Here is a 19,959-nt window from a genome sequence, read left to right as displayed (position 1 = left end):
TTTATTGTCTCACCATTCTAGAGGCTGGAAGTCCAAGATCAAGGTGTTGGCAGGATTGGTTTCCTCTGAGGCCTCTCTCTGTAGCTTGTAGATGGCCACCTTCTCACTGTGTTGTCACATGGTCTTCCCCCTGTGTGTGTCTGTGTCCTTCCTAATCTTCTCTTCTTATGAGGACACCCATCAGATTGGATTGGGGCCTGCCCTGTGACCTCATTTTATCCGAATCACCTCAATAAAGGACGTATCTCAAATACAACCACATTCTGAAGTTCTGAGGCTGGGGCTGCAATGTACCATTTTTTGGAGGGACACAATTCAGCCCAAACCAACCAGACTCCCTTCGACCTATCTGAAAAGGAGAGATGCCATCTTCCTGGGTGATTTCTGCTCTGCTTTCCCAGCTCTCTGGTCCACATCCAAGAGGCACAAGGCCAGAATATCAGAGCCAGAAGGCCTCCCCGGCCACCTGATCCCCAGATGCACGCCCCTTAACTGAGAAGTGAGGGGTCAGGTCAAGAGAGAGAAGGGATCACCCAGCCCAGCCTGGATGGGAGGGAACTTCCAATTCTAATGGCCAGGCTGGTGTTCTCTCTGTGTGCCTCGCCACCTCGCCCCACTGTGGCCTGTGGGTCTGTCTCGCATCCTGATGCCTGCCTCTCTGGCAGTTTCATGAGTCTGGCTCCCTTGGGTTCTGTTTCAGCAGATGCTACTCCCATCACTTTCTCCAAGGAGAAGTGGTGGTGAGCACAGGTTTGCCTTCCTGGAGGGGCAGCTGTGGTGGCAGGGGCAGAGTGTGCCCCCTTCTTAGCTCTACTCTTTCTCAGAGTGGGGTCACAGCTACTGCTTGCTTTCCCATCCCTCATCCCCCATCTGCCATCTCCCCATCTCCCAGGTACTGGGGCTGATGAAGGTTGGGTTCTCTGAGAAACAGACCCTGAGAGAGTGTTCAGCCTGTAGGACTTTTGTATGGATGGCCTTCGGGGTCCACACCTGAGGAAGGGAGAGGAAGGAAACAGAAGTGGGCAGAGGAAGGAGATGAGCTGGGATCCAGATAGTCATCCTCAGCCCACCCATAGGGGGCTCTGGAGTGGTCCCCATGTGATACCCCTGCAGCCATCACTCCCCGGGTGCAGGCTTCCCTGGGAGAGTGCAGTCTTGACCAGGGGGCTCTCAGCAGCTGGTGTAGACCCCAAACGGGGACCAGAATGGTATGTCACAGCACCCACCGTGGGGTACAATGATGCCATCACCCTAAGCTTGTGTGTACTTGGAAAGTGAGACCTTGACTGCCTATCTCTCCAGCCCTCCACAGGTGCCTGGCACCCCATAGGTGCTCATTAATTACCTGACGTCCAGCCACAGGCATCCTTTGGAAATATGCTCTGTTTCCAAGGTGCCAAGAGAATGGTCGTTTTATAGATTATTGGGGCTAGCAAGAGAGACGCTGTCATTTCCCATGGAGCAGAGATCATTTGGAGCACTATTTTTCATGTGAATTTCCAGGGGGTCTCAGGGTTTCCAGAGCACCAGGGAATAGCTGCTGTTGCTCACCAAGGAAGCCACTGCTCAGCTTGGGTCAAATTAGACTGTTTCAACCCACAGGGAGGAAATCAGGTGGGAGTCAGACATTGTGTGGGGAGAAAAGGATTTCCTACATTCCTGTAGTTATTACTTTATGTTGAGAGGGAAATCCCAACCAGACAGGAGGAGGACTACGGTGAGGCTGTCCCTTCTGTTTTGGGAGGACAGTGGGAAGACGGGGCTGGAGCTGAGGAAGCACTCCAAGGGAGCCCTCCTCATCCACTCTGGGGTCTGGCTGGAGGGATATATATTTGAGAAGTGAGGGCATGTCTAGGGCAACGGCAGGTTTGTTCCTGGTTGTGTTTGGGGCTGTGGGAGGACAGTTTGGAGGCTGAACCCCACACTCATCTGGTGGACTCCATATTGAAGAAAACTCGGAGATTGGCTCTGTGTGGTGAGCAGGGCTGCCTTTGGCTCCTGGGGGCCGACAATGGCACCCCTTGGTTCCCTCAGTGGAAGGTTACTGTATTGAGGGCCAGCGGGCCTAGGCCAGGCTCCAGATGCAGTACATTAGAGAGTCTTCAAGGGTTCTATGACAGCAATGATTGCTGAGGGGAGGCCGAGCTGGCTGGGGTAACAGGGTTCTGGATGCACCCAGAGAGTGGGACCAGGAGTTCTCCAGAGAGGGAGAGCCATCGTACCTCAGCAATCACCATTCCAGGAGCAGCCACTCCACTGAGGAGACCTGGAAGGTTCCGGAGGGTCCCAAGGGGTTGGCGGGGGGTGTCCAGGGGCCTGATTTCTCTCTCTGCCTGAGGCCCGCTAAGCTCTTCATCCCTTATAAGCTATTCAAAGTGTGGTCTCAGAGCCAGCATTCTCAGCATTACCTGGGAGCTTGGTAGAAATGCAGAGTCTCAGGCCCCACCCCAGCTGTGCTGAGTCAGCACCTGTGCAGAACAATCTTTCCAGGGGATTCGTGTGCACCGTAAAGTGTGAGAAGCGCTGGCATAAGTTCTATTTTTCTCCTGCGTATGCCCAACAGCATAGTGCAGAAGAGCAGTGCAGTGGGATGGAAACCTAAAAGAGACTGGGCATGTGTTTAAGGGACCATTTACATGACTGCATTGCACTCAGTCTGCTGGAGACAACTAAAATCTCATCGCCATCTCTGTGCTGCTCTGCTTCGGAAGAATAGATCTGCTGTAAAGACAAGCATTGGCATCTTTCTTTGCTCATTGGCCTGTAGTGTGAGTTGATTTGTGAGTCGGCTCTGTGCAAATGAAGGTGGTGGCTCAGAGGGGAAACCACGCAGGCAGATAATAATAGAGGTGGCATTAGAATGCACACGCCTTGACCTGGATTTTTTGCTGCCATTACTCAAAGTGTGCTCTGAGGGTCAGTGACAGCCCATGAACTGGCACCTGTCCACTGTGAGCTAAGTACAGAAATTGGAAGCAAGTGTGTAGAAACTTTGATAGCAACTTGACGGACTATGTTTATGTCTGTTGAATCTAATTGATAGGAGTTTGGGCTTGTATTTTACAGCGTGTGTTTCCTTTTGATTTCATTTTTCTAGCAAATCATTTTTATTGTACTTGACAAAAATATCCATCCGTGATGGACTGAAATTAATTAACAAACAGACACAAACAGGGCTGGTCTTAAACCCACAGATAGAAATCCCACTTGATGCCATTTCAAGTCAAGAGGAGAGATTCTGAAAAGTAGGGAAACATCATAGGCTTGCCCCAGCCTGGGAAAAAGGCATGAGTGCTCAAACCCGAGGGGCCAGGCTACCTTGGAAGACATGGGTCATTGTTGCTTTATGTCCCCGAGTTTCCCAGAGGCCTCAGTACCGTAGGGAAGTGGGGGACAGGTACTAGTAGGGGGCCTCAGGCTAAGTCATCCCATCTCCCGAGTGTCCCAGTTTCCTCACCTGCAACTGGGTCACCTGGAAGTGGGTCACCGGTGCGGTCCTCCCTTGACATGGCTGCCTCCTTCCCTGAGGAAGCAGCAGATCTTCGACAGCCTCCCGATCTGTGGGATGACACTGTCTTAGGCGTGAATGGCCTGGCACCAGCAGCCCCTTCTTGTCTCCAGGCTGAACCTGGTGCACTCTCGTCTGGCAGAGGAATAAGAGCTTTCTTTTTATGAGTCTGCAAACCTCCAGTCTTCCAGCCTCCCAGCTGGCTGGGCGCCAGGGACCGGGCCTGACACAGGCCGACATCACCACCCAGACCCACAGCCCTGGCTGCTTCCAATTCCGGAGGCTCTGAGTCACTACGCCTTGGCCGTCCCTGTGAAAGACTTTGAAAGAATAAAAGGACAGCTTCCTCAGGAGCCTGATGATAGCGATCTATCACCACGTCTCCTTTCCGGCCTCCTTTCTCTGTAAGCCACCAATGTCTCTAATCCAGCAAAGCAGGCTGTGGGTGTCAAATTGTGAACTGCTAAGTGAGGGAAGGAGATCCAGTGTCTGTGGGGTGTGTAAGCCTCCCTCATCCTTCCCGACAGCGCTGTTGTTTCTGTGCATGATAAAGGAGGGCAGGAGGAGCAGGCTTCTCTGTCCCAGGCAACAGCCGGCACATTTGTCCAGAATCATCAGACCACCCGGCTTCCTGAGTTGCACTCAGGACCGACGCACACCCGTCCACCTGTGGGAGCTGGGCGTCCAGAGGCGGCCCGCCAGATTAGCCCCGTGGCTGGCCTGTTTAATGAGTGTCTGGTGTGAGGCTAAACCCCTGCTTGTTTAGACAGCCTGGCTGGCTGCGCCACGTGTCACCCGCACCAGGCTGGGAGGGGAAGGCCCCTGAGGAAGCTGTCCCTTTATACTTTCAGAACTGAGCCTTGGCCTGCCCCTGCTCAGGTCAAAAGAATATTGGCAAAGGCCTGCTGGGGCCTGGAGGGCCTTATTTCCTAGGGCTGAGGCCAGCCAAGGGGGCCGCAGGCAGTGGGAGACACTAGGCAGTGGGCACCACAGCCCATCCCCCCTTCCCTGCCAGGCCTCCAGTGCTGAGTGCCCAGCACACTGCTCAGTCCTCCCTGGGCATTCATGTTTGATTGCTTTTCAGCATGGCTGCAAAGGGAAGTCACAGGAGCTGTTTGAGGCACTGGCTGAGCCCCTTATTAGCAGGATGGTTGGGGACCGAGTGGCTTTCCCAAGGTCCTGATTTCTGAATCAGATCTGAAAGATTTGGCCCATATGGCACCCTAGCAGGGCATCTGAAGCCACAGGCAGGCGCCTTCTACCTAGGCCCTGCTTTCCCTTCCCCTGATGTTTATACTCTACCCAGCAGTCAGTGAACTTAAAAATTTTTATTTTATAATCTTGATTTTGAAATAATTTGGAAAAATAGCACTATGAGTTCCTTCATTCCGTTCACCCAGATTCCCTGAATGTTAACATTTTACCGATTTGAAAGTGCCTTCTCTCTCTCTACACACACACACACACACACACACACACACACACACACACACACACTCACACACAGGATTATTTCCCCCCCTGAATCTTTTGTGATGAAGTTGCAACACGATGCTCTTTTGCCTCTAAATATTTCAGGGCATATTCCCTAAAAAAGCAAAAACAAAGACATTCTCTCAAAATTCCTACAGTATAGTTTATCCAAATCAGGAAATTAACATTGATCCAGGACTATTACCTGATTGACTGGTCTTGTTCAAATCTCATTAGTTGTCCTAGTAATGTCCTTCATCACAAAAGAAATAAAATATTTTTCTTGACTAGGATCCAATCCAGAATCCTACATTCTGTTCAGTTGCTGTGTCTTTCTAATCTCTTTTAATCCGACGTGGTGCCTCAGACTGTCTTTGTCTTTCCTAATGTGAGCACTTCTGAAGAGTACAGGCCAGTTACTCTGTAGACTGTTCTTGGTTGGGCTTTGTCAGCTGTTGCCTGTGACTAGATTCAAGTTTCGCATGTTTGGCAGGAACTCCGTGGAGTGATATATGTCCCTCTCAGTGCCTGGTATCAGGAGGCACATGCTGGCCATTTGATCCAGTACCAGCAATGTTCACTTTGATCAGTTGGGTAAGGTGGTGTGTGCCAGGTTTCTCCACCAGGTGATTATTTTTCTCTCTGTGATTGATAGGTATCATATGGGCAGAACAATCTTTTGAAAACTGGAAATCTGATTAGGTCACCTCCCTTCCCTAACCCTAGTTGAAATCCTGACTCCTTGTCTTGGTGTCACCAGCCTTATGTGATCTGGTCCCTGTTGAGCTCTGTGCTGCCAATGCCTGTCACCCTTTTGGAAACTCCAAGTGCACTGGCTTTCCTGCTATTTCTAGAACATACTGAGTTCATTCCTGCCTCCCGAGGCCGTGCCTTTGTACTAGCTGTTCCCTCTGCCTGGAATGTTCTTTCATCCAGTCATTACATGCCTGCTTCTTTGTGTCTTTTAGATCTTGGTTTACAGGTCCCTTGAGGGAAGCTTTCCTGCCCATCCACCTACAGGAGCCCCACCACAGCACCCTGTTTTGGGTCTTGGTGCAGGACGTACTGCCATGTGCCATTTGCTCATTTGGTGATTGTCTCCTTCTGAAGTAGAAAGCAGGGGCCCTGTGTACCTTGCTTATTGCTGTGCCTGCCTGTGAATGTTGATCGAGAATCTGCTGAATTGAGTGCATGACGAAGTGTTGCTCAGTAACGCATTGCACCCTGGGGTCCTAACCCCGAAGTCTTGGAATTCTGCCAGATTGTCTACACTGGCTGCAGAGAAGCTCTGCTGGGCTTGTGCACAGATAGGGCAGATGGCAGCGGGGCAGCTTAGGGTTCCCTGCATAGTGCCCCTAATGGGGAGCCAGGGGAAACAACAGGATGGCACTATAGAGAGATGAGGGGATCTTCAAACTGCAATATAGATCCTTCCCTTCCCTCCTCTCCCCTCCCCTCCCCTCCCCTCCCCTCCCCTCCCCTCCCCTTTCCTTCCCTTCCCTTTCCTTCCCTTCCCTTTCCTTCCCTTCCCTTCCCTTCCCTTCTCTTCCCTTCCCTTCCCTTCCCTTCCGTGTTGGGGGTAGGGGATAGGGAGTAGAGGGTAGGAATCAGACATAAATACTCTTATATTCAAAGCACAAAAGCAGCCCAGAAGGAAGCCTACAGATGTTGGCAGCTGTGGAGTAGCAGGAATTGCTGAACCAGCCAAGCTGCTAGAACGGAGGTGGGAGGGTTCCTTCTGAGCTGCAGAGAGGCTGTCAGATTACCAGAAAACATGCAGGGGAAGTCAGCAGTTGTCTTCCGATGTCAGCTCCGCTGTGCCCTGGCCAGAGGGCTTTCCTAGCCTAGCTGCCCCTAGCTCCTGATGCCTGCAGGCAAACACACAGGGATCGTGTGGTGTCCCCCTGGGAGAGTTCACATCTGACCCTGTGAGGAGAGGGCCATGCTTAACACCAGGGGCGATTTGAGGGCAGAGAGGTAAGGCTGGGTTTCCTTGCAAACATTCCCTCAGTCATGCTGCCTGCAGGGAATCCCTGCATGGGACTGTGCTGTCGAGGAAACGAGGATGTGCCAGGACAATGCTCCCTGCCAGCAAGCCCACGATGGCCTAAGGTGTTGTCTCTCCCATGATCCCTCCCTATTTGTTTCTCTCAGGGAGTGTCTGTCTTAGTCTCCTCAGGATGCCACAACAAAATACTACAGAATGGGGGGCTTAAACAACACACATTTATTTTCTCACACTTCTGGAGTCTGGAAGTCCCAGATCCAGGTTCCAGTGGGGGCTTGTATCTCCGGAGGCCTCTGTCCTTGGCTTGTTGATGACCACCTTCTTGCTAGGTGGCCTTTCCTCTGTGGGTACATGCAGAAAGAGCAAGTTATCTGATGTCTATTTTTGCAAAGACACAAGTCCTATTAGGACCCATTCCTCATGACCTTATTTAATCTTCAGTAGTTCTCTAAAGACCTCATCTCCAATCACATGGAGCTTTAACATAAATGGAGGGGCACAATTCAGTCCGGAGCAGGGAGAGGCTTTTGACCATTAGCAGAGAGTCAAAGATTCTGGAGATTCTCTCACCAGGTAGGTCTCTTGAGGGTGTCTCATCCTTATCTTAATGCTGCTGGGGCTCTGGGACTCATTTCAAGAAACTCTCCCAGAAATGTGAGGGTCCACCTAGGTAACACCATTGGTCTTAATGAAATGAAACCTAGGTCCTCTCAGGTGGACCCTAGAAGGAGAAGCTTCAAGTGGCAAGATGGGGAGTGAGGAGTGCTTCACGTGAAGCCTGGGGCTAGGGTTCTGTTCCATCTTTGCCCATGTCTTTGTGTAAGTGCACATGTATGCACACACAAGCATGCACGAGCTGTCTGGTTAGAACTGCTAGGCAGGGAGTCACTGCTGGTTCCCTCTGTTCTGAACTGCCCTCCTTTGGACACCTGACACCACCAACCTGTGCCCCTTTTGGTTCTCCAGCCAAGGTTTGGCCCAGGACCACTGCTTTCTTCTCAGGAGCCCATTGAGATGAACTTAGAACTTTCCAGAAGCCTCAGTGCTAGCAAGGGACTCACATATGCTGGCATGTAGGCTTGTGGGACAGAGTAGGCACCTGTTGCAATGATCTTTTTCTATATAACAAAGCATTCCCAAAGTTAGTGGCTTACATTAATGACAACATTAATTTTGCTCATAATTATATAATTTGGGCAGGGCTAAGCAGTGACAGTTCATCTGTTCCACTTGGTGCAGCTGGGGTGGTTCAAATCTAGGGGCTGGATTATCTGAGGCTTGCTCATTCACATGTTTGGTGTTCATGTTGGCTGCAGGCCAAGATGCCAGCTAGCTTGTCAATCAGAAGATCTATACCTGGCCTCTCCAATTGGCTCTTGGCTTCCTCACAACGTGGCATCTGGGTTCCAAGGATGAGTGCCCCATGAGAGAGAGCCAGATGGAAGCCTTTATACCTTTTACTACCTAGCCTTGGATATCACCCAGTGTCACTCCCAACAGACTCTGTTAGGAGCCAGTTACTAAGGGACAGCCTACATCCAAGGGGAAAGGATTGGAATCTGCCTTTTGATGGGAGGAAGGTCAGAGAATTGGCAGTTATGCTTAAAAACTGTCACAGCTGCTCATAGCTTCCTTCCCATTGAAGCAGGACTTGGAACTTAGGCCCTGCCCTTCACAATGCTTTGTGTCTTTCCTCACAGAGTCCTCATCATCTTAACTACCACCCAGCAGTGCCTTCATGGAAGCCAGACCAAGAGAGAGAGCCATGCTTTCTCTGATCAAGGCCAGACCCAGACTTAGCAGCACTTTGCACATGGGAATAATTTGGAAAAAATGGATTTCCTATTAGAACAGAATTGGGCTGCAAATCATAGAGAGATGTAAAACAAGGCAGAGGTATATTCCTCTCTCACTAGCAGACTATGCCTGACATGGGAGTTCTGCTTTATGGAGTCTTTAGGCACCCAGGCCCCTGTACCCCACTGCTCTGCCATGCATGGTCTCCCATGCCCAGGTCACCTCATGGTCCAGGATGACCGCTAAGCTGCATTCTGCCCAGAAGAGAGGAAAAAGGGATCAAGGAGATGAAGCCGTACGAGATTCCTAGAATCATCACATCATACTTCTGCTTATATCTCATTGGCCAGAACTTATCCACGTGGTCACGTTAGCTGTGAGAAGCTGGGAAATAGAGTCCTTGTTTGCTGTGGCCACACTCGCAGCTGCAGTTGCTGATTCTCCTAGCACGGAAAAAGGGGAGAAAGGATACTGTGGGTTCAGACTCAAACTCTGCCAAACTTATTAATTAAAACATTTTATGCACAGATTTACTCACTAACTTACCTCCCCTGGCTGTAGAAAAATTAATGGTGTAATAAAATGACAAAATGTCTTACACTTTTTATAGTTCTTTTCCTCATATCAGTTTTCTTTGACAATTTCTTAAGTCAGACAATTGGGTGGGGGAAGCATATTGAAGAGTTTACAAATTATATAATAAAATGCATCATTGTTTGTGGCAAGTAGGAAAGTTACACCATGCTTTATTTGGTTTCAGAATTTCAGCTGATTGCAGCTGTATGTGTATATTACAAAAATACCAAAAGAGAGGGGTCAGTGCCAGGCAGGGGTGTTTCTCAAATTTCCATATAAGGCTGCTATTTACTTTGGTAGAAGCTTGTGGAAACTTTTGTCAACTGGCAGGGGTATTTCTATTTATTCCAGTGGTATTTTGGACCCCCTAACAGACTGGTGCCCTGGGCAGCTACCCAGTTGGGCTGCCCAGCTGGCGTGGTGTCTGAGGACCCTAGGAGGGACTTTACAATTTAGAGAAGACCTGGGCTCTGCCTGAAAGGTATGGCCCTGGCCTTATGGTCCTCAGTGGGAGAACTGTGCCTCTGCATACTATACCAACTCTGTTATTCACTGAAGACACTGGATTAATTTCTTGGGGCTGCTGTAAAAGATGAGCACCAAATGAGTGGCTTAACCAACAAAAATGTATTGTCTCACATTCTGGAGGCTAGGAGTCCAAGATCACGTTGTCAGCTGGCCCACACTCCCTCTGAAGGTTGTAGGGAAGGTGTCTCTCTTAGCTTGTATGGTTCCTGGGGTGTGGCAGCATAATTCCAATTTTCACATGGTGTTCTCCCTGGGTGAGTGGCTGTGTCTACATTTCCCCTTTTTATTACATCAGCCATATTGGAGTAGGGTCCACTCTATTCCAGTATGACTTCACATTGATTAACTACATTTCCAATGACCCCCTTTCCAAGTGTGGTCACATTCTGAGGTACTGGGGTTGAAGAGTTCAACATATAAATTTTTGGGGGACACAGTTCAACCCATAACAAAGACATGCACATGTAGGATGACTATGTGTGTGTATGTGTGTGCATTGTGTTTGTGCTCTCTGGCCTAAAATGTGCTGATGGTTTTGTGGGGGGAGGGTGATTTTCTCCAGTTATAGCAAGATGGCTGATGGGAAAGTGGTTCACAGGGAGACCTTTCTTTCTTTCCCAACAAAGGCAGGGTGACTGGAGTCTAGGGAGAGCCTGAAATTGGGCAACCACATGGAATATTTAGAACAGAGGCATTGCCATCTATTGGAACTGACATCTATCTGGAGTAGTTTTAGCTTGAGTTGGTTATAGTGTAGCAAGATGTTTGTCCCTATATTCATTGCTTTCAGTTCTAATAACCAAAAGCTCACTCCAAATGGTGTAGACAATAGGGAGATTATCATCTTTTGTGACCCAGAAGCCCCAAAGCAAGAGAATCTCTGGGTTGGTTGATTTAGTGCTTGTTGATATCAGTGAAGATCCAGGTCCCTCCCGCCTTTTTCTCTGCTCTCTTCAGCATGTTGGTGTTCAGCCTCTGTCTTGCCTCCTCGTGTTCACACTAGGTGTTCACACTAGGCTTTACTCGGTGTAGGTGTCGTGTTGCAACACAAGTCCAAACTTGACAAGAGAATGTGCCCTCCACCAGTCCCTTTAAAAGAGACTCATCAGACTTCCCGTCTTGCCTCTTTGGTCAGAATTGTGTCCTGGGACAGGAAATGGAGTTTCCGTGACTGGCTTTGACTTACCAAGCTTCACTGTCTAGAGATGGGAGGGGTCCAGTCACCCTTGACACATATTGATGCCCTTTCCTTGGACAAAATTGGAGTTATGTTGACAGGGAAGAAAGGGGTAGGCTTACTGGGAAAGCAACTAACAAAATGTGTCACAGAGGCTGTGAATTAAGTGGAGGGACAGGAAGTGTTGTCGGACCAGTGTGGGGGAGGGTTGGGATGCCGAGCTGGGGAAGGAGGCAATGCCATGCAGAGTTGTCAGTCGATACCTTCTTAGAATAACAGTTCTCATCAGGCACTGGGTCTGACTTTAAGCTGACAAATGATTTTCCTTCACAATAAAAGTACAAACAGAATCCTAATTAATGAATTTGCCAATAGCTGTTGCCTATTTTATGGGCCTTAGCCCAGATTCAGTCTGTGGACAGGATGAGTGAGTGTGTGTGTGGGGATGTGGCCATAAATCACCCAGGGCCCAGGACAAGGGCAGTCTGGTCGGGATCTTTGTAAGTGGCCCTCCCTGAGGGAGCTGAGACGGCCGTGACAGCCCTGACAGCACAGTTGCCATGTCAGGCCCACAAGACCTGGGGCGGCCCAGACTGGCCCCCATTCACTACTGCTGCTGCTGCTTCATGACTCAGACAACTCACATTTTCCATATGAGGTCATTGGACCAATTTCCTGTCAGCCCTGGGTAGGTATTTCTCCTTTTCCTATTTTGACTTAAGGAGAGATCGTGGAGCCATTAGTAACCAGCCTGCTTTTGAGGGAAGGCCTAGAAGTGGTCATTCTAGTTGGATTGAGGTTGTATCTATGCCATTCATTCAACAACCACATGTCTGACTATGTGCTGCACGCTGGGGAGACAATGCCATGTGAAGCCGTCCAGGTCTTATTCTTCGGGTCTCAATGATCTTGCCTGGGTGCTGGTCAGAGGGACCATGGGGCGGGGGAGAACTTACTGCCAGCCCTTTGTTTTTCATGGAGCAGCACAGAAGGTACAGTGAGACCTACTCTCAGGTCATGAAAATAGCAGTTTTGACAAGACTGTAGGACCACAGACATCAGATATCAAAGTGAGCATGAGACAGACATCCTGAGAGATTTGCTGAAGTTAGTGGTAGCATGCGCCACCTGTATTTTGAAAAAACTCTCTCAGGGAATTCTGATATAATCATCCTTTCCTCCTTACTCAGCCCCACCTCCCACACTGCCTTGGTAATAATCACCAAACTATAAGAAGATAATGAGTAACCTCTCATGTAGTTAAAGACAGTTAAGCATCTCCCCTTTCCACAACCTTCTTAACCCTGTTTCCTTTCATCTGCCTGCACAGGCCTGTTTTCCAACTATTGTTAATGATTAATGATTTGTTTCACATTAACTGAGCTTCCCAGTGTTTTTGGGCCCGTATTTTCGCAGCCATTTGGTATGGTTCTTCAAAACCAATTATTTTGCCCTCACACAGCACCAATAACTTAAAATTCCCTTTATTTTTGTCCTTGAAGTAGCTGAGAAACCACAGTTATACTGTTTGTAATACCTGGCCCTTCAGTATTTTGGTCTTTCCGGGAGTCAGATACACTGTGCAGCTTGGCACCCCTGGATGAACTCCCCCAGAGCGAGCTCCCTCGGATGACGTTCTCATCTTCAGGAGCAGGCACCCTTGACTCAATTTCTCATCTCTGTCTGTATCAGTGCAATTTAAATGCTTCCTTTCCTTCAGAATCTTAGAGTGACTAGCACTCAGTCCTGCCAATTTACAGCAGTAGGATTTCAATGTTCTTTACGAATGCTGGCTTTCATGAAAAGTTATTACTCAGAGAGTTAAACATGGCTCTCTCAAGAGTGCTCTCTGTCTGTCTTCATTTTCCCCTTGCTTAAAGTGGGCTTTAAAAGTGGGCTCTGGGGGCTGGAAGTTTCTGACTCCCACCAATACCCTGTACACACTGTGGTCTCATGTCTTCTTGGCTTGTTCCTCTGGCAATGTGGGTCTCAGTGACCCTCCACTTAGAGCTTTTAGTTGCTGCTCTAGGGATCTGTTTCCTCATCTTTAAAACTGTTCTTCTGAGGGTGGAACTGATAATACTTGTAGGTATCTAAGGATGTGCCTGGCCCATAACAGGGACTAAAAACAGATCATTTCCATTCTACTCCTGTGCATGGTTACTCACTTCCAACCGCCAGAACCTGTATCTTCTGGCTTGAAGGCTTTCTTCAGCCACCAGAGATCTCTCTCTCTCTCTGAGTGTATGACACCTGAGAGGGCCAAGGAACAAGGGGTCCCCAGAACAGTCTGCAAGTAAGGACTTCCTCGGGTCAGTGGGGAAGGACCTGCTCCCTGCCCTCAGGCAGGTGCTCACGACTGCCTCCTAGAGAGCTGCAGCAGGATGGGGCCTCTGTTGCCCACAGTACTAACTTGTTTGAAAACTCACCCTTTATTGGTTCCTTGTCTTCCCCACCTCACTTTCCTTCTCAGTGTTTCTGGAGATCATTCCATAAACTACCAGCACACAGATCCTTGTGCTAGAATCTGCTTCTGAGGAAAGCCGACTAGGGCATTGTCTCCAGCAGTTCTCCCCAGTTCTGGTACATATCTCCAAATTGTCTTCTGGACAACCTGAGCTCGCAACAAACTCGACATACAAAGTTATGCTTACGTCTCCCTCCAACCAGCACACTTTCCTGTCTTCTCTGTATCTCTTGGCACTCACGCCATTTCCCCAAGTCATACCAGGCAGAGATGTGGACCTTATTCCACCATATCCAGTCGTTATCATCAACAAATAATTACTGAGCTGTTAGTGGAAAAGCTACTCTGTGCTGACCCCCCAGCCGTAACTGTCTTTGCTTAGCTGTATTCCTTCTCTCATCCCTCATGCCCTCCTCACCTCACACCAGTTTGCCAGACTTCCCTGCTGACATCTTCCAGAAGAGACTTCTAATGCCTTTTTATCACTCTCTGCTTTGCTCCGAACCCATCCCATGGCCCCCCACTGGCTGCTGGATAAAGTTGGAGTGCCATAGCTGGGTAGGGAAGGGCGCTGTCCCTCCTTGTCTCAGTATTAACTCCATGACCCAGCCCAACATCTCTGTCCTTCTCTATAATCACTGGAGCTCCCCATGGCCATGTCTTTGCTCATATTAAATTCTACCCATACCTTAGCATTCAGAATAAATTCCACTTCCTTTACTGCAATCCAGCCATGCTGGGAAGGAGGCCCTCCTCTGATTTCTGTAGCATGATTGGAAATACTCAGTCATATTCAAGAAAGCACCACGTCCCAGGCTCTCTGCTTGCTACCAGGGGGGTTATATTGGCTGAACAAATTAAGTGTGGCCCTTGCTTGCATGGAGCTCACAGGACAGTGGGGGAGGAGACGGAAATCAAATCATCACAGAGAAGTAAAATTATAAATCATGGCAAGGACTATGAGGAAAGCCAAACAAGGTGGAAGCCAATTTAGATGGGAGGTGGGGGATGTTCAGATGACAGCTTCCAGGACATGAAATAAGAGTTGGAATTAGCTTGAATAAAGGTAGAAAATAGTCCAGGTAGAGTGAGTATCTCATGAGAAGATTATTAACTTTTGAGGCACTAAAAAGGCCAGTGGGGCTAGACTGCATGCACAAAGAAGCAGTGTAAAGAGGTTGGAATAGCTATCGAGGGCCAGATTACTCAGGATCTTATAGATTGCACCAGTCAAGTTTCTGCTGCAATAATGCTGCTCAACAAACAGCCCCGAAACCACTGTGGCTTTTGTACCCTGAAACCATTTCTTTCCCACTCATAGGTCTTTCAATGTCTTATAGTTCAGCAGGGCTCAGCTGAGGCTCTATAGGTCAAAGCTGGGCTCAGGGCTCACATTTCTCTCATTCTGGGACCAAGGCTGAAGACGAAACAGCCACCTGGGGCAGGCTCTTCTCATGGCTGAGGGCAAACTCAAGAGGGCAATTGGAAATAATATCTCTTAAGGCCAAGGTTTGGAACCAGTATACTGTCATTTCTGTCCACCCTCCACTGGTCAAAGCCAGTCATAAGGCCTAAGTCAGCGGACTGGTCCATTAGGAGGCATGCAGTCAGATGGCAAACGGTGTGGGTGTATGAATGTTTCTGTCTCAGCTGTTAAGAACTGTGCTTTTTATTCTAACATCAACTAGAAAGCTTTGTACCTTTCTTTCTTCCTTTTGTCCCACTTTTCCTTCTTTTTTAATTATTTAAAAAAAATTTCTAATTACCCAACCAACACAGGAATGCCTTTCCACTGTAAATTATTCAGGCTACATGGATAAAGCCTGAATCCCTTTTGTATTCTCAGTGGCCCCCAATCCCAGTTCCTTTCCCAGGACTGACCACTGTTATCTTCTTGGAGGCTTCTTCTCTGAGACTGTAAAAAATGCATTTCCATACAGGTACATGTACACAGAAACCTAGAATTTCTGTGAACGTGTTTTAATATGAATGCTATCATATTGAGCGCATTATTTTGCAGCTGCCTTGAATTTTGTTTCTTAAACAAATGATTTCTCGAGCTCCAAACCAACACCTTCGAAGTTCATGCCATAACATTTTCCATGCTAAGGGTCTCCAAAGGTCTTAACTCTGGCTTTGGTTAGAAGATGCAAGTGTGGTCCCAAATCACTTGCATTAGATAGCCACAATATTTCCAGTCTCACACAATTTTCCAGAACCTTGACACTTCCCTATCAAGAGGTAAAATCGGTCTTCTCCCCTTGAACTTGGGTGGATCTTTGCAACTGCCTCGACTGGAGAAGTGGTACTCTGTGACTTCCGAGGCTGGACAATGAAAGGGAGATTCAGCTCCCACCTGCCGCTCTGTTAGGATGCTCACCCTTGGGACCTGGCTGCCATCATGTGAGGAGCCCCAGAGTATGTGCTGAGGCTCATGTGCAGAGGAAGCACGGCTCCCGGTCTTCAGCTTTGGCTGGGCTCCAAGTGGAAGCTACCAGCCCCAGCTTGCCAGCCATGTGAGCCAGCCAGATGGGAGGTGACTCCTCCAGTCCAGGCGAACTCTGTGGCACAGAGACTAGTCTTCTCCACTGAGACCTGTCCAAAGTGAAGATCTATGAGCAAAAGGAATGATTGTCATGTTTTAAGCTTCTAGGTTTACGGGTGGCTTATCATGTAGCAAGAGATGCCTGGAACCTCTACTTTCTGGAATGAGGCTTCAGGTGGAAGAGGAATCTGTGGCAAGGCTGAGTCCCTGTGCTATGAATTTGGAAGCCCAGGGTTTCCCTGGAGAAGGGATCCATGTCCCCACAGCTTAGGGTTGGGCTGAGCCTAAGGGTGGGGGCTGCAGTGACCCCAGCTCTGAGCTCTGGGCAGTCTCAGCACAGCAAGCCTGGCTTAGCAGGGAATGAATATGAAGAATATGAGGGGGCACTGGGGAAAGCAATGGGTTTGGTTGTAAATATGCAGCATGTGAGGAGGTTCAGGGAAGGGCCATAGCCAGTGGAAAGAGCACTGAATGAAGACTCTGGGGTCCTGGGCAAACCATCAATGTGACTTCATATGTTGCCATACTTCCTCGGGTCCCAGTGGTAAGGGGTGCTGCATAAAATACAGGTCAGTTGGGTTTCTGATAAATATGTTGAATTTCTGATGAATGATTAATTTTTACTCTAAGTATGTCCCAAATGTTCCATGGGACATACTTATACCAAAAAAAGTATGCATTATTTCTCTGAAATTCAACTTTAACTGGGTAGCCTGTCTTTTCATTTGCTAAATCTGGCAACCCTACCCAATGGTCACATTTGTAAAATCGGGGGCTGAGACTGCACAGCTTCCAAAGCAGTGAAGCCTGGAGGCAAAGCAGGCTCTGGAGCAATACCCTATGTGGGTGTAAGCCTGGCTATGCCTGGGCAAGCGCCAAGCCTCATCTGGAAAATGGGAATAATGACAGCCCGTCCCCCACAGGGTGGTCGTGAGGATTCCATGAGATCATGCATACAAAGCATTTAATATGTGCCGGGCACACAGGACCAGCAAAATCAGAGTGAGATATTATTGTTACACTTTCCAGCACCATAGTGCTGTGGTCCACAGGCAACCATTGTTAAGCCACGGATGTCTCTGGGCCTTTGTGGGTAAGACTGTGTGTGTATGTGGCCATGTAAAGGTAAATAAAAAAGTCACCAGCCTCGTCCTCCAGGCACAGGCACCTGGTGTCCAGCCAGCGATTGTGGCTGAGTCCCACTCCCCACTGAGTTCAACTCCCACACTTAATAACATTGCATTCTCCCTTCCTCGGCATCTTTGCAGGCAGGTTTTTAATTTTAAGCAGAAGAAAACCCATCAGGTATTTGAGGCTCCTGGGGGTAGCTAATGCTTCCTGTCAAATGCTCACCCTGGGGTGCTTTGTTACCCTGACACCTCCCGAACTCCGAGTCAGCGGCAAATTGCAGGACAAAATTCTTATGCTGCAAGTTTATTGCATATTCATAGAATTTAGGCCATTAAGCGCCATTAGCTTTTTTTTTTTAAAACTTTGTATTGAAGTATAACCTACATTCAGAGAAGTGCACATATCCTAAGCGTATGCCTGATAAATTCTTACAAGCCAAAAGCCCCTGTGTAAGAGCACCCAGGTGGAGATAGGGAACACCACCAGCCCCCACGGAAGCCCCCTTCATGCCCTCTCGCAGGCACTGCTGCCCCGAAGGGAGGGATCCTGACTTCACACAGAGAGCAGCTCTGCCTATCTTTGAAGGTTACATAAATGAATCATACAGTGTGTCGTGTTTTGGGTCTGGCGCCTTTTGCTCAACATTATGATGGTGACATGTGTGTACCCTGTTGGGGGTAGCTGCAGTCTGCTCGTTCTTGTGGCTGTGTTCACATTCCATTGTGTGATGCTCCACAGTGGGATGGGTGGGCTTTGGGCTAGCTTAGCCTTGCTGTGTACGTTCAAGTGCACGCCTCTTGGTGGATCCATGCGATGCCTGCTGTGGAGGTGTACCAGGAGCAGAATAAGAGTGTACGCACAGTCAGCTTTAGTCCAAAAAGCCAGATGGTTTTCTGTAGCATCAGGTTTTCATTCCCAAGGCTGAACATATCAAAGAAAGGAAAAAAAATACTTAAAAAATGTTTGGTACTTTTTACCTTCTAATAAATTGTTGTGGAAGAAATTAGCAAAGTGGCAATGATAAAGGGAAATTGTGATTTTTAACCTGTGCAGTGAGAAGCTTTGGAAGTGCTTTTTAAAGGTGATCTATCCCATCAGCTCTGCGAGCTCCTTTGCCAGAAGCTTCCCCTGGCTCTTCATCGTGGAAACAGGTGACTAAAGTACAGGCTTACTGTGCACTCAAATCTCCTGGGGATCTTGTTCCAATGCAGATTCTGATACAGGACATCCTGGTAGGATTTGAGACTTAGTACAAGCTCCCAAGTGACGCAGATGCCACTGCTCCAAGGGCCAGACTTTGAGTAGCCAGGGCCACTCATTCTGTGGGTCACTGTCAGATTGTTTATGGTCAGGCTGTCTGTCCCTTCACCTGGTCCCTCCAGCTTACAAGCACGGATGGTGCATCCCCTGGCAGGCACTGGGGACAGAGACATGGAGGAAGACCTTCCACAGCAGGGCTGTGTGGCCAGAAAGCAGCAGCAACGCTGGGCTCTGGCATCTAAAACAATGACGATGGTGCCCTGGCTTAGCTTTACTGGGTGTGTGATCTTGGGCAGGGGATCTAACCATCCCGAGCCACAGTTTCCTCATTTGTGAAATGGAGTACTCATACCCACATGGCAGGAATCTTGTGAGGAATATCTGTTGGGTGCCGGGTACACACAGAGCTGCTAATAAATGCTGGTTATCATTATTCCTGATGTGATTTCAAATAATTTTTTAGGTAGGAGAGACAAAAATACATACAATCATCAAGTGTATGTGCATATAGAAGTTACAGACTATATCAAGGAGCTCACAGCCCAGTCGTGAAGGCCAAAGACAAATTCTTCCAGTAAATATAATAATTGCCACAAGCTGTGCACGTACATGCATGTGTGTGTAAGATATTGTGGGGAGACAGAGGAAGACCTCTCTCTGTAAGGGATCAAAGAAGTCCTCACAGAGGAAGGGAAAATGGGTTTTGAAGGACGAGCAGGAGTCTGTCAAGCAGATAAGGCTGAAAGTAGGCTGGAGAGGAAAGGGATGGTCATTCCACTGTGGGGAATCGCATGCGCAAAGGCACAGAAGCATAACAGTGGCCTTGTTGCTCAGGAATTGCTGAGTCCAGAGAGCTGGGATGTGAGCTGTGTGGCAGGAAGAGGCTGGCTACTGGCCTGGCAGGGTTAAGCAGGGTCCCTGACTCACAGGGCCATGACTGTTATACCAAGGAGCTCCACTCCACACCCCAGAAAAACTATTAAAAGGGCTATGGGTCTCTGACTGTCCATTCTGGGCCTTTCCTCCTCCTCCAAGGAAATCCCACCTGTACTTCTAGCTTTGGCATGCTTAACACCCTGACAAAATGTGCTGTTAGGAAACTATCTGAGATGGACCCTCCTGACTCAAACTATTTGATCAGGAACCTCAAGACTGGATTTAGAACTGGGGGCTCACAGCCTGAGGGGGGCCCTGGTTGCTCACACCACTTCCTGAAGGTGCCAAGATGGGCTCTGTCAGGCCCCACACCTTTACAGCCCTTTGCTGTCCACCTTTCCCAGCAGGACGAGTTGCCCACTGAGACATTCCAGGCCTAATCCCAGAATGTGACTCAGCTATCCCACAGGGACCAGAGAGACATCCTTGTGGTGTGCCTGCGGCCAGGCAGAAGAGGGCTTGTTCTGCTTATTGGTCATCTCCTCTGAGGAGGAGTGTGCTGGCACAGCCAGGAAGCTGAGGAGCCTGCTGGGCTTGACTCCTGCAGGTGGGC

This window comes from Manis javanica, chromosome X (genome assembly GCF_040802235.1).
Source record: "Manis javanica isolate MJ-LG chromosome X, MJ_LKY, whole genome shotgun sequence".
Lineage (NCBI taxonomy): Eukaryota > Metazoa > Chordata > Mammalia > Pholidota > Manidae > Manis > Manis javanica.
The sequence above is the reverse complement of the archived record's forward strand: the minus strand, read 5'-3'. Positions refer to the sequence as shown.